General features: G+C 35.0%; 1 long non-coding RNA gene across 1 annotated transcript; it reads right to left on the reverse strand.

Annotated features, from left to right (window-relative positions):
- Nucleotides 1-1,942: 1,942 nt before the first annotated feature.
- Nucleotides 1,943-2,792, reverse strand: LOC101250021 (uncharacterized). The gene is made up of 2 exons (XR_011221640.1): nt 2,662-2,792; nt 1,943-2,578 (listed from the first exon to the last, which is right to left on the reverse strand). It is a non-coding gene; the product is annotated as an uncharacterized lncRNA (long non-coding RNA).
- Nucleotides 2,793-15,754: the final 12,962 nt, after the last annotated feature.

A 15,754-nucleotide genomic window follows, 5' to 3' on the forward strand; every position in this document is an offset into this window, starting at 1 on the left:
CTCTCTGAACTTCGTAACGAAATGGCAGGACGGATCGTCACATGTGTGACGGATCGTCACAGACTCTTTGGTGGAAATTGAGTATCTGAACCTTGCGACGACCTGCAGGACGGACCGTCGCAGGCACGACGGGCCGTCACAGGTTGCGTAATCCTAGTCTGGGTCGGATTTCTGTTAAATGTTTTAAGGGGCGTTTTGGACTATTCTTGATTATAATTATAAAGTTAGTGGGTGAATATTAATAATCCAATTTCTTGAGGGTTAAAGGAGATAACCTTGAATTAATTAATGAGTTAAATTGATCATCTTTCATACTTAATTATATGCTAATTAGGATAAAAGAAAGAGGTTTTTGAATAAAGAAAATAGAAAGAACAAGAGAAAGAGGGAGAAAGTCGAACGAGAAAGAGGAGAAACGAAGAGAAACAAAGCTTGGGAAATTGCTTGCTTGATCACTAATCTTCGGTGGAGGTAGGTTATGGTTTCTCTTACGATATTCGTAGTAAACTCTTAATAGCGAATGATATGTATTGATAATATTGTAAACCCTGCTATGTGCTTAATTGTATGCTTTCATGAATGTGATTATATGATTGTGATGAAATAAGCATGATGAAGCTATTGAATCCCAAATCTTGATAAAAACCTAATCTCTTGTTAATGATGATGCCTTGGTATAAAATAAGGCTTGATGAACTAAAGTAATGAGATGATGATGCCTTGGTATAAGAGAAGGCTTGATGAATTAATAGAATGAGATTAGGGGATCGGGTGTCACGAACCGACGCGTAGATTTAGGGGATCGGGTGTCACGAACCGACACGTAGATTTAGGGGATCGGGTGTCACGAACCGACACGTAGATTTAGGGGATCGGGTGTCACGAACCGACACGTAGATTTAGGGAATCGGGTGTCACGAACCGACACGTAGATTTAGGGGATCGAGTGTCACAAACTGACACGTAGATTTAGGGGATCGGAGTGTCACGTACCGACACAAGAGGATTAATGAATATGAGGGAGCGGAGTGTCACGTACCGACACAAGAGAAATAAAGATAATGAATCTTGAAAGATGTTAATATACTCAATCTAATGAACATAATTCCCAAATGAGTATGGTATTGAGGCTTGAGTCCTCATGTATGCACTTGACGGTAATTGTTAATGATATAGTACTTGCTGTTGCTACATGTTAAGTATCATAGTTGATTTTATGATATTACTTGGTATATATTGATTTCTATTTTGAGTTGGCCGATGATATCTACTCAGTACCCGTGTTTTGTACTGACCCCTACTTTTATGTTTTCTTCTTGTTTATTTGTGGAGTGCAGCAAACGTGCCGTCATCTTCGACTCAAAAGTAACTCTAGTCAGTCTTCATTACTCCGGATATCAGGGTGAGCTAATGCTTCTAGCTTGGACTGGATCTTCCTCTTCATGTCTTGATGCCTTGAAGTTCTGGCATGGACTAGCTTTTATGTATTTTTAGCTTCTTAGAAACTCTTAGATTTAGTAACTTGAAGTAGATGTTCTTGTGATGATGACTTCCAGATTTTGGGGAAATAATAGTTATTGAATTGGTTTTTATTAATGAGTTTAAGTCTTCCGCATTACTTTATGTTGATATTACATTGAAATGTTAAGGTTTAGATTGGTTGGTTCGCTCACATAGGAGGGTAAGTGTGGGTGCCAGTCGCGGCCCGGATTTGGATCGTGACAATATCTAACAAAACGAATTATAAAATTTGAAGGATGAGAATGTGTTAAGGCTAAGCATGTGTGAATGCAGGTTAAAAGCATTTATGCCATTTCATTCTTTCACCTAATTCTTTTGCTACTAAAGTCACGTGTCCGTACATGTGCCTTTATCAGACCCCACCCCACCCCTTCACAATAAAAAAAATCAATAATTAATTAGCAATTAAAATAATAATTAGTGAATAATTAATAATTGCTAAAGTCGTTTATTGTTATTAACGAAGCACAAAACACCAAAACAACACTGTACCGCAAAATCTCATCCATCAGCATCACCGTTAATGTGACGGAGCTGTTACATATTAATACTACTAATTACTCACTAATCACTCACATTAATCAACAAATTTAAACAAAACTGGTAAACTAAACACAAAATTAAATTTTAAAATTACGAATATTAAACCATTTATACTTATCGCCGATTAATCTGCCGATGAAATCAAAGAGCCAAAAGCGGGTTAGACCCGAATACATCTCCGAAATCCTGAAAGAAGTCCTTTACGGGCCGGGTTCTCGAACTGAAACAAATTATTTGGGAAGAAACTCTTGAACGGTGGTAAATCGCAGAAGTTCTTCGACATGGAAATGTCATTATTGTCCCTGATATCGGAGGGTAAAATCGATAATGACTTAGCTTAAGCTTCCTCGTTATTCTGAGATTCATCAAATGAAGTTGAAGCACACCGTAGAACGGACTTCGGCGAGCGTTGACCGTTTTGGGATTCTTCGCCAGAGTTGTAGCCGGAGCAGCTGGTTTTCGTCGCCGGAGGAGTGGCGAAGAAGAGGGAACAAATAGAGAATAACGATTACAGCTAGAAGAAGGAAAAACAACCATCAAAGTTTAGGGAAAATAAAACATTAGAGAAATCAAAGAAAAAATTTGAAGGAGCCTTACCTGGGATGAATGGGAAAAACATAGAAGAGATTTTCAGCAACCAAAGTAAAAAGCAATAAAGGAAGAAAGTTGAAAGATGAAGCTAATGATGTGTCACTGAGAATATCTCTGCACAAGACACCTAATCTATAATAAAGCTTTGAAAGGACGAAAATATCCTCAAATTTGAATTAATAGACATGAACCACACATGTTGAAACTAGCCTTTTCTATAATAGTAAGTAGTAATATATATATATATATATATATATATATATATATATATAATTTCATAAAAAAATAAAAAAATAAAACAAAATCTTACTTTTATTTTTTATTTTGTGGATTAGAAAATTTGTATTTTATTGCTAAAAAATATACATGACATAAAAATGTAGTGTCATCAAGTGAATGTGTATTTTTTTACTTCTAAGTTATCAAAAATTACCATGATTTGATCATGAATTTGATTCAAGTAAAGTAAATTGAATTTGTATTATTATTGTGAAAATACATAGTATATATCATTATTATACTAGATATTGGACAGAAAAACACTTCAAAAATCTCATATACAAATCTCATATACCTAATATTTTTAGAGTAAGTTTAGATATTAAAATTTTAGTATTTACTATTCGCTTAATAGTGCAGACAATTTATATAAAATAATTGTTTGAATTTTTCAAATATAATCTTTTTGAAAAGTGCAATTATAAAGAGGAAAAAAAATTGTTTTTAAACTCTTAGTTGTTGGAGAAATTTTAATTTTAACTTTGTGAAATATGACTCAACAATTTGTTCTTTAAATTTGTGAAAATATTTGTCTTTTTGCTCTTTTATATCCGAAGAACTATATATGAAATAGACTATCTTTAAAATGTATTGTCTTCATGTATGAAATAATAATAATAATAATTTAACATCTGATAGTCAAATAATGAAATAATATATAACATGTTTAATTTTATAATGATCTATAAGTAGAATAACGTCAATTTACATTTTAATCAAATATAAATTGATTTTATGATAGTTAAATAATGAAACGATATATAACATGTTTAATTTATGAAGATCCACAAATAGAATAGCATAAATTCATATTTTAATTAATTAAATATAAAATAATTTTGATTACATATAGTAGTAAAAACAATAAAATTGCTAGAATAGATTAATATATATCAGAGGATTGAGATTAAAATTTACTTTATTTAAAAGGTAATTACAAATATTACTTATAAAAAAAATGATTTTTCATAACATGAAAAATAAAGCACTTTTCTTTAACAAGTTCAATTGATATGATAGTATAAAATTATCATTAAGCTGACAGGAAATTTAAGTTAAAAATCACAATAAGGAACCTAATAAGCATGACTTAAAGTCATAATAGTCACTAATTAATTGTGATTATCATTCAGCCTTTCCTTGTAGTTGCTGCACACCAGTAGCGTGATTTGGTTTTTTATTTGTGTCCGATAATTATATTATAGAGAATAGCAGAACTCACAAAAAAAAAGTATAATTTGAAAAATCTTCGCCTAGCCCAAGATCGTTAATTAAGATTGGGAGATTCAACTAAAAAAGATGAAACTAGAAAGGAGAAGGAATATTTTTTAAGTGTTAACCTAAAGGGAATACATGGGAGATATATATAGGAGATATAGGAAGGAGTACTAATCCTAATAGGACTAGGATTAAGGAGTACTAATCCTAATAGGACTTGTATTAGTACACAGTAAATACTAATATTATGTAATACTATTTATTTAATACTATCTGTTATTATCCCCTCAAGCTGAGCTGAACGGAAGCTTGGAACTGAGGTAATCGTGCTGTCGGCTCGGGAGAGGCTTGGTGAGAATATTAGCCGGTTGTTCTTCAGTGGGTACATACTGCACAGTCATGGTACCGGCCTGAACTTCATCGCGAACAAAGAGACAATCGGTATCAACATGCTTCATTCTGGTGTGTAGGACGGAATTCTTGGCCACACAGATGGTTGATTCGTTGTCACAATAGAGAGCAGGAACAGCGTGAGTGGCGCGGAGTTCGCGAAGAATATATGTGACCCACATGGTTTCAGCAGCAAGAAGAGCAAGGGCGTGGTATTCAGCTTCAGTCGAGGACCGAGAGACCTTGGGTTGTTTTTTTGTACACCAGGCGATCATTGGCCCCAAAAAAACGAGAAACCCCGATGTAGATTTTATGTCATTTTTATCATTCGCCCAATCTGAATCTGAGAAACCCTAAAGTTCCAAATCCCCGGGTCGAATGAGTAAACCACGACCAAGAGTGCCAAAAATGTACCTAAGAATGCGTTTTAGACAATGGTAATCATGTTCACTTGGTTGATGCATGCGCTGAGCAACTCGGTTGACAGCAAACTGGATGTCAGGACGGGTAATGGCCAGATACTGTAGAGCCCCAATGAGGCTGCGGAAGTGGGTGATATCAGCAAAGGGGGTGTCGGCTCCATTCGTAGACGAAGAGACTGCCATCGGTGTTGGTTGACTGGTGCATTTTTTTAGTCCAGCTTTCTGCAACATATCTCGAGTATATTTTGACTGATGAAGAAACAAGCCGCTGCCAGTCCGAGAAACCTCCATTCCCAGGAAATAATGTAACGGGCCAAGGTCCTTCATTTTGAAGGTAGTATGCATAGCTCGAGTGACATCCTGAATGAGAGCTGCAGTAGAGCCTGTAATAATGATATCATCTACATAGACAAGAAGAATGATTGTACCGTGTGCTGAATGTCGAGTAAACAGACTCGTGTCGTGTATGCAACACGTGAAGCCGAGTCCCTGGAGGAATATTTTCAGACGTGTGTAACAAACACGGGGGGGCTTGCTTGAGCCCATACAGAGACTTCTGGAGTTTGCAAACATGTTGAGGGAAGCGGGGATCAACATAGCCCGGTGGTTGCGTCATGTAGATAGTTTCATCAAGCATGCCATGAAGAAAAGCATTGGAAACATCCAACTGATTGATGAGCCAATTGTTGCGCACGACGAGTGACAATACCAGGCAAATGGTTTCCTGCCGAATAACAGGACTGAATGTCTCGGAGTAATCAAGCCCATACTCCTGATTGAAGCCTTTAACAACCAAACGAGCCTTGTACCTAGAAATACTGCCATCTGCATTGTGTTTAATTTTGTACACCCATTTACAGCCCACTAGGTGCCGCCCATGGGGCTTAGGTACAAGAACCCAAGTTTTCTGATCAGTCAAAGCCTTAAAATCGTCATCCATAGCATGACGCCAATAAGCATTTTTTGAGGCAACAGAGTAGGTTGTTGGTTCACTAACGGGAAGGGGTGTATTTGGTAGTATGGTAGCCTGAAAGGTTTTGGGTTTAAAGATACCGGCTTTGCCACGGGTTAACATGGGATGAGTAGTGGGGGGTGTCACGGGTGGTGGTGATTCAGGGGTGGCCGGGAAGGACTCAAAACGGATCGGGCTGGAGATGTTATGAGTGTGGGGTGGTTCGGGTTGGCTGTGAGTGTGGGTGGTGGTTGTGGGTGTATTGTGGGTGACGGTCGAAGGGGTGATGAAGGTTGGTTGGGTAGTGGGTGGAGGTGCGGGGGAAGGTAGTGAGGGACCCTGTGAGTATGTTGGAAAAAGAGGAAGGACGCCAATGAATGATGTATTTGTGGAGGAGGAAATAGACTCGTAGGGAAACTCATTTTCGACAAATTTGACATGACGAGATATGTAGACTTTATGAGTTTGTGTGTCAAGACAGCGATAACCCTTGGAGGTAGGATGATAGCCCAAAAAAATACAAGGACGGGATCGGGGTTGTAATTTGTGAGTAATATGAGGGCGTAGCCAAGGGTAGGCAAGACACCCAAAGACGCGGAGGTTGGTATAATTGGGAAGTTCTTGGTAAAGGAGTTGATAGGGTGATTTGTTGGAGAGGGTGTGACTGGGCATTCTGTTAATGAGGTAGTTTGCGGTGGCTAGAGCTTCTACCCAAAAGGAGATAGGGAGATGAGATTGATGTAGAAGAGTAACCACCGTTTCAATGAGATGACGATGCTTACGCTCAGCCACCCCATTCTGTTCGGGAGTGTATGGACAGGAGGTTTGATGTATAATTCCCAGGGATTGCAAAAACTGGCCAAAGATGTTATTTACATATTCCTTTCCATTGTCACTTCGAAAAAGTTTAACATGAGAATTGAATTGTGTTTTGACCATTTTTTAAAGGTGACAAAGGTGGTGTATGCCTGTGATTTGTGTTTTAGTGGGTACAACCAAGTGTATTTTGTAAAATCATCCACAAAACAAATATAATAGCGAAAACCAGTAAATGAAGGAACAGCAGTAGGACCCCATAGGTCAGAATGGATAAGTTGAAAAGATGCAGTTGTACGCTTCTCAGATAAAGTAAAAGGTGATTTATGAGATTTAGCAATTGAACAGGAGTCACAATTGTTTACATTAATGGAAGAAAAACCTAATTCAGACATTAAAGAATTTATTATTTGAGTAGACGGGTGGCCCAGACGACTGTGCCACAACAGACTGTGGCCATCAGTCGAAAGAGCCACCGGAGCCACAGGAATGCTTTCTGAAACTGGGTGGGCAGACAAACTTGTGCCAGGAAGAACGTACAAACCATGCTCACAGGGCCCCTGAAAAATCACCCTTTTGGTAGTATTGTCTAGGATGTGAAAATTATTAGAGGTGAACAAGAGTGAGCAATTATTGTCTTTTGTGAATTGGTGAACTGAAAGGAGATTGGTTTTAATAGATGGGACGTGGGTAAGGTTACCTGGGTGAAAGATAGCGGTGGGGGTTTTAATGGTACCCGTGCCAGTGTGAGAAATATTAAAGGACTCACCGTTGCCAACAGTAATACCATTGGAGCCATGATATGGATTTGGAGCATTAAGCTTGGATAGATCAGAAGTAACGTGCATGTTGGCCCCAGTATCCAACAGTCATTCAGAGGAAGGGCCGGCTTGAGATGCATAATTGGCACGGTTATCACTATTTCGACTCTCCTCATATCGAAACCGGCAACGAGCAGTGGTGTGTCCTGTTTTCTGACAGATTTGACAAGTTGGACGATCCCGCTTGTAAGTGCCCTACCCGCCGCTGGAAGATGACTGCCCGCCGCTGTCGAAGGAGTGCAGGTTGTTGTTGCTGCCGTGCTGCTGACCGTCGTACGGTGGATGACTGCCCTGCCGACCGCCGCGCCCGCGGCCTCCGTTGTTTCTACCGTAGCCTCCGCGGCTCCCCTGCCGGCCACCACCACGCCCCTCGCAATAGTTCTGGCTTGCGGTGAGGGCGGTGGCCGGCTCCATAACAGCGGCTTCTCGGAGAAGAAGTTTGCTCTCCAGATCCACGTTGATTTCTTCACTTTTTAGCCACGAGGAGAGAGTAGCCAGGTCAACAGGCGTTGGACTGATGCGAACCGCCTGTTTAATGGAGGAGTAAGCTGATGGGAGCCCCCGAACGACGCACATGACGAGATTTTTTTCGGGAATGATTTCGTTCACGGTGTCGAGGGCTGTGATGATGGTTGAGACCTCGTCTAAATACTCCGCCATAGTTTTCGTGCCTTTGGTAATTGTGTGGAGACGATCACGCAATTGAAAAATATGAGAGTGGGAAATTGATGCATAGCGTGTTGTGAAGGTCGTCCACAGGGCTGAAGCAGTTGTGTAGGATCGGACGTGTTTCTGAACCGTGGGAGAGATGACCGCAATCAAACACGAACGGATCTGGCCATCCACGGCTTTCCAGGCGGCATAGGCCAGATTGGTTTTTTCTGATTTGTCCGTGGCGGTGATGACTGCCGGCGGCGGTTCTGTGCTTCCATCGACGTATTTGAGAAGGTAATTGGCCTCAAGGGCTGTAAGAACGGTGATTTTCCATGTAGGATAATTTATGTCTGATAATTTTTCGGGAATTAGGGCATGAAGATGCCTGAGAAGGAGTTTAACGCCAGAAGGAAGTGAATCGAGAGGATCCACCTCGGTTGTCATGGCTATCGCCGCCCAAGAGAAGAGAGGGAACGATCGTTGCCCTAAAGAGAGAAAAAAAAACCTAGAGAAAAGAAGATCTAGGTTTTCTGGCTCGTGATACCATGAAGGAATATTGATTGTATTGAAGTGTTAACCTAATAAGGGAATACATGGGAGATATATATAGGAGATATAGGAAGGAGTACTAATCCTAATAGGTTTAGGATTAAGGAGTACTAATCCTAATAGGACTTGTATTAGTACACAGTAAATACTAATATTATGTAATACTATTTATTTAATACTATCTGTTATTTAATTTTGAATAAGAAAACTTTGATATAGAAAAAGACTATTTGATGGGTTGATTAGAAATGACTATGACCATCCCTATTTATTCTAGAGTAGGGATCTTTTAGATTATCCTAGATTGATCTACAAGAAAAATCTAGATGACATTATCTTCTAACTATCTAAAAAGAATCTAGATTTTTCTATATTTCACTATAAATATCTACTTGTCTAGATCATCTACACAATTCCTAGATACATCAAGTACTTAAGGTACTACTCTTCATAACTCTAGAAGTTCTACTAAATATTTAGGATTATTTATACCTCAAAAAATCATCTTTATTGTTCACACTCCCCCCTTAGAGTGATTTTTTGGAAATCCGTCACTTGTCGTGGAGGAGCTCAAACGAAGCATTGAGCCACATCTTGGTGAAAATGTCAGCAGTTTCTTTTGGACTCCTCTTGTTGATTCAAATGATAAAGAATTTCCCACATCGAATGATCCATGTAAATTATCTCCTTGTTGATTTCATGAACTCCCCCTTTCTCTTAGCTTCTCGACAACTATATTATCCAGAAAAACGCTATCAATTTGTAGTGAAGTCTCAATATCAACATAGGATTCACTGCCATATTCTTTTATCATCTCCTCGATAGATTTTTTGACGACATCAGAGCTTTCAAAAATCATATCATTTACCTTTGAGCCTGCAATATCAACTTCTTCCTCTATATGATCTATATTTCTCCATCTACTTTCGAAATTTGCTCTGAGTCATTAATCCACCTTGATATTGTAGATGACTAACCGGATACTTTCGCTTCTAATACATCTCCCTCAATGTCTTCTCCATGAAGGCCTTCATCGACACACATACTTTTAAACACTACCTGTTCAGGAGTTACTTCTTTGGTTTCTTCGATAGAAGTTACCATATCACTGGTATGAACATCTTCAAGAGCTTTTTGCTTTATATCGGTGACATCACTGTCTTGCTTCTCCACATGATCGACTGCATTGTATTCTGAATCTTCAATCCAATCTTTTTCAAAGTTAATGGAAGCCATGACATTTATTGTTCGAGCCTCAGCTAAGAAACATATTCCCCACTCTTCTTCTTCTTCAGCAACTTTTTGAGTCATATTGCTCTCCTTTGCTCGACAATATCTTTTTATGTGCCCTACTTCGCTACAATAATAATATCTGAGAGGCTTCTCACCATAATAATTAGAAGGTTTTTCCTTCTCTCTAGGTGAGCGTGAACAACCTAAGGATCGAAAGAGTGGCATATCTCCTGTTTTTCCTCTCAAGTTTTTGTTGTCAGCTACAAGAGCATTTCCTTCTCCATCCTTGAGAAACACACTAGCCAACTACTTGGCTAGTAATTCCTGTAACAACAACAAAATTTTAAATTTCTCCAAGGATGGTTGTTGAGTCCATCCTTGAATCGACGTCACAAATGGAATATATTCAGGTTTTAACCCATGAATGACTATTCTTCTCATTCGTGCTTCAAATATAGCCTTTTCCGAATTCAACAAAGATTGAATATAAATTCTTAATCTTCAAAAATTACTCGGTGATAGAAAGATTTCCTTGAGTAGTGTTAGCCAATTCATACTTCAATATCTGCAGTCGAGCTTCATTCTTCTTGTTGAACAAGCGATTGAGGGTCTTCCATATCTCCAGAGCTGATTTGCACCTTATAATATGATCAAATAAATCGGAGGAGATTGTCTTCTTTAAAATAATTCGCTTTCGCATTGGCCTGCTTCCACTTCTTATATATACTACTGTTTTCCGGTCTGTCGATAGAAGGACTTGTGTCATTCCCATTAACAATATCCCACAAATTCTCTCTCATAAGGTATGATTCCACACATGTCTTTCATACCTTGTAATTTGGACTAATTCAACAACTCTATTTCCAGTCCATTTACACGATCGCTAAAATTCATCTACACAAACTAATTGAATCTACCACCAACCCGATCTAGAAACAACACTCGTAAGATATGGAAGAAGACTATTTGATTTGGATTGATTGCAAATGACTATGACCATCCCCATTTATACGAGAGTGAGATGCTTCTAGAAGTTATTCTAGATTGATCTACAAGAAAAATCTAGATGTCATTATCTTTCTAACTATCTAACAAGAATCTAGATTTTTCTATAATTCACTATAAATATCTACTTCTCTAAAACATGTACACAATTCCTAGATATATCAAGTACTTAAGGTACTACTCTTCATAACTCTAGAAAGTTCTACTAAATATCTAGGATTATTTATACCTCCAAAAAATTATCTTTATTTTTCACATGTAGGAAGTCTGATAAAATCAATTTCATGATCAGTGTTTGATAATTATATTGAGGTTTGATTATTTAGAGATTATTCAGTGTTCAATATTCATATTGAGGCTCGACTAAATTTGAGTTTGCATATCGTAAGGCTTAAGAAGCCGTTCCAAATAGAATTTTTTCCCACAAAGCTCGAACTCGATATCTCTTATCAAAAATAAAAAAAAATCTAAATCAATTTATCACAATTCTATTTTGTCTTTATACTATAAGTTTATTTGCCTATTTGAAATTATTCGCTTTCTATGTTAATTCGACAATTTCCCCAAGGCATACAAACACATTATACTATTTAATGAGTGAACTTTTTGTTACCAAAATAGTTGACGATTTTTATGATAAGTACAAGAAGTTGAATGACTATTTTGTTATAGAAAGTTAATAATTTTCGTAAATAAAATAAATGGAATCTAATTAACATAAATTGCACATTTGTATTTGGCCAATGGAAAAGGGATCCACAGGTGAGCCTCACCAACCACATAATTTAATTCCCCTACCAATCGTTGTTTTTATGTGATCATTTTTATTGGTTATTGAACTTTTCAAAAACACATTTAAATATGTATCAAATTCATTAGGAAAACTGTACAAGTAATCCCTCAATCTATGCCTAAAATCTCAGAGACATATTTATACTATACTAAGGTTCTATTACCCACTGAACTTATTTTATAGCAATTTTCTACCCCTTTTTGGCCTACGTGGCACTAGCTTGAAAAAAAAGTCAACCAACGTTGAACCCACAAGATAGTGCTACGTAGGCCGAAAAGAGGTAGAAAATTATTAAAACTAGGAAAATTATGATCATTTGGTAATATTCGGATTTTAGATATATACACTATATTGTCAAGATCATTTTATCTTAAGGCAATTCAAACTCTTAAAAAAACTATATTTTTTTTATGTTTTTATACAAAAATTATGAGTCAAAGATATTTTAAGTATATGAAAGAAGATTAAGAAATATCCATGAAAATAGTTGGTTAGAAGTAATGAAATTTTCTAAATTCCAAGAACTTTTAAAGAACAACATCAGACTTTAAAGAAGGGACCAAAAGTCTCGAACAACAATACTCCCAAGTAAAGTGAAACATTGCGTTCATACAAGAACATAATTAACTAATTCAAATAGAGGACCTTCGACTCCTTTTTTACGACCCTAAAATTGTTAGTATCGTATATGTTTTTCCTCATCGTCTCAGAATTATCATTACTATTGCTTAAGTTTCATAACACAAGCCCAACTTATTTGCAATTGAACCGTAGTTTTTGTTATGGTTATATTATGCGGTTACAAAGAATTAATGTAATTATCAACCAAGCAGTTGGCGACATCATTCATAACTTGATATTCAAAACAAAAATTTTATACATAACATATTAAAATCTCAAAGCATAATTTTCTGAGTGCTTCAACTCACAAATATCCACAATAATAATAAAGACGACTTTACTTTCCTAACACAAGAAGAAGAACACATTTGCTTAACATATTTGTCAAAAAGATAGTCTGTCGATCTGTATCCAAGTTTACAGTTCAGAAATTTAATTGAAAGAATCCAAAAGAAAGAATTATTACTTCTTTATAAAAAAAACAAAAAAAAAACTTTATCAAAAGAAAGAGTTATCACAGCAACAAAAATGATCTTTAGCGCAATCATAAATGTCCCTAGAAAAAGCCTATAGCAATATTGAATCCAATAGCAATTAATTAATGTAGGTAAAAGCTCTTGCATTTTTTTTTACTGTGCATATTCATTTCCGATAAAAAAATATTTTTATTTTAATGTATTTTGGACATTTGTTAGTTTCAAGAAAACTTGATCTCTTATTATGTCTAAAAGGAAGAGAAGAAGAAATATGACAAATTAGTTAACTTGCGATAAAAGTAGTGAACTAATTGTCTTTATACTAATATTCTAGGAAGGGTGCAATGTCATATAAAATGTCTGTACCTAAGAATGAGTAATCAAAATAATATACTAACTGTGGCAAAGAAGATAACAATCTGTTTGGTTCTTTTAACAAACTTCAGCATTGGTTGCGTATTAGTTTTTACATATTTATTGTTCTGTGCTATCAAATATAGCACAACCCACAAGAAATTTGCTCAAAAAGTATACGAATAAAACTATAGAAAGAGACAAAATAGAAAATATATTTTCAATCATCCTCACTGGAATTCTTAACTGAGTTAAAAAAAAAAAAGACACCAAAATAGAAAAAAAAAATTGCAATAGATACATGAATTACTATGACTTACAGTAAAAAATTAAGCTTCATTAGATAGGTGGAAGAAAACTTTGAGGCATGAAACACAATTCATAAGAAGCTTAATTAATGTATTTCAATTTAACTTTTCTATAGCGAAAAAAATCTACAAATAATAGTGGTAGAAATAAATCATTTCAAGAGTTTTATAAGTTGTGGACTGAGAGGTACAAGAGTAGTAATATCATATTGCGATAAAAAATGATTTTTCTTAGTTTATATGAAGAAACTTGTAAGGAGGAAAGAAAGAGAAGATCAATTTTCAATCATCTTTGCTGAAATATTTAATATAGTTAAAAAAAGGTCACCAAAATAGTAAAAGGAAATTGTCATAGTTACATGAATAACTATGACTTATAGTAAAATATTAATATCCATGAAGTAGGAGTTAGAAAACTTTAAGGAATGAAACAAACTTCATAAGAAGCATATTTATTGTATTTGAATTCGACTATCCTATAACGGAAAAAAACCTACAAATAATAGTGGCAAAAATTCCTCTAATATTAAACAAAGTGTAGGTTACAACTATTTGAAAAAGTTACCATCCTTCGGAAAGGTCACAACCTTACATAAAAGTCGTAACCCTCCATAAAAGTCATAACTCTTCCTAAAGGTTGCAACTTTTCATAAAAGTCTCCACTTTTCATGAAAGGGGAAAACTAATTCTGAAAATAGATAAATTTAAAGGAAAATCCTTGTATGTGATGGCGCCATGTAGGCGGGCCTAGGGTTCTCATACATATATTTATACACACACACACACACACAGATATATATATATATATATATATATATATATATATATATATATATATATATGTATGTATATATATATATATATGTATATATTATTATTATTATTATTATTATTATTATTATTATTATTATTATTATTATTATAAGTGGAAAGCTCCAAAGTTTAAAGTTGAATACAATTTTATCCCTACACTAAATGAAAATGTTATAAAATATTTAATTAAATTCATCTAATATAATTAATTAAACATTTTAATCCTGAAATAAAGAAAATACTCCTTCAAGACTTTGTGCAAAAAAATGTAAATTTATAATGTTAAGTATCATATTGAGTACAGTACAATGAATCAACCATAATTATATGCTTCTCCACATATCAGTTACTAATTTCAAGAAGTCATTTATATATGCAGTGTCCTTTAATAATTTGTGCAAAAAAATGTAAATTCATGTTTAAATAAATGTTAAGTATCATATTGAGTACAATACAACAAATCAACCACAATTATATGCTTCTCCACATATCAGTTACTAATTTCGAGAAGTCATTAGAAGTCATTTATATATGCAACGCACATCTTAACAATTTCAGAATTGATTCTTCATATTCTTATATGTGTATTAGTACATTATCTTTTATAATTCCGTAAGTATATATATATATATAATATTCATACTCTTCAACTTTGAACAATAACTAAACATTTGGATTTAATAGTTTTAAAAATTAAACTATTTTTAAAGAATAAAATATGAAGTGTCCTTTCACTTCTCCATAGCACTTATAAAGAAATTTAATCATATTTTAATGTGCTTTTTATAACTTGACTTTTGAGTTTCTATATTTCATGGCTATAAATATCATTGTGTGCTTCACTGCTTTTGATCAGTAAATTGTGTCATGATATATGTTGTCTTAGTTTGGATGATAGCTACTTCTCTTCACTCCTTGAATTTTATTGTAGATAACTAAGATCTGCTTATTTTTTTTTCTATGCGTTCAAGTGGAATATTTTGTTTTTGTGTTATTGTATTAGTAATGAAGATATTCTACATTTGTTGTTCATTAATATTATGTTTGTTACTTTCACCTTTCATCCATGAAACGGTTAATGAATCGCAACCTTTGAGTCCCTCAATTATTATTTCCGATAAAGGATGACATTCGGCATTACATTGTACACACCATAATAGATTTTGAATAATTGAAAGAGAATAAAGAAAATTGTCATTTCCTATTTCTTTACATTTTTTCTACTTTCTTCTTTCACATTGTTACTTTTAGCTTCATTTTATAATATTTTTGTTAATTTCTCTAAAGATTCTTTTATTTACTATTAAAAAATCATTATTTTCTTTTCTGATTTAATCCCTATTCAATAAATATATAACTACAACAAAAAATTCTTCTACATAATAAGACTTCAAA

Source organism: Solanum lycopersicum, chromosome 6 (assembly GCF_036512215.1).
Source record: "Solanum lycopersicum chromosome 6, SLM_r2.1".
In the NCBI taxonomy this organism is placed as follows: Eukaryota; Viridiplantae; Streptophyta; class Magnoliopsida; order Solanales; family Solanaceae; genus Solanum; species Solanum lycopersicum.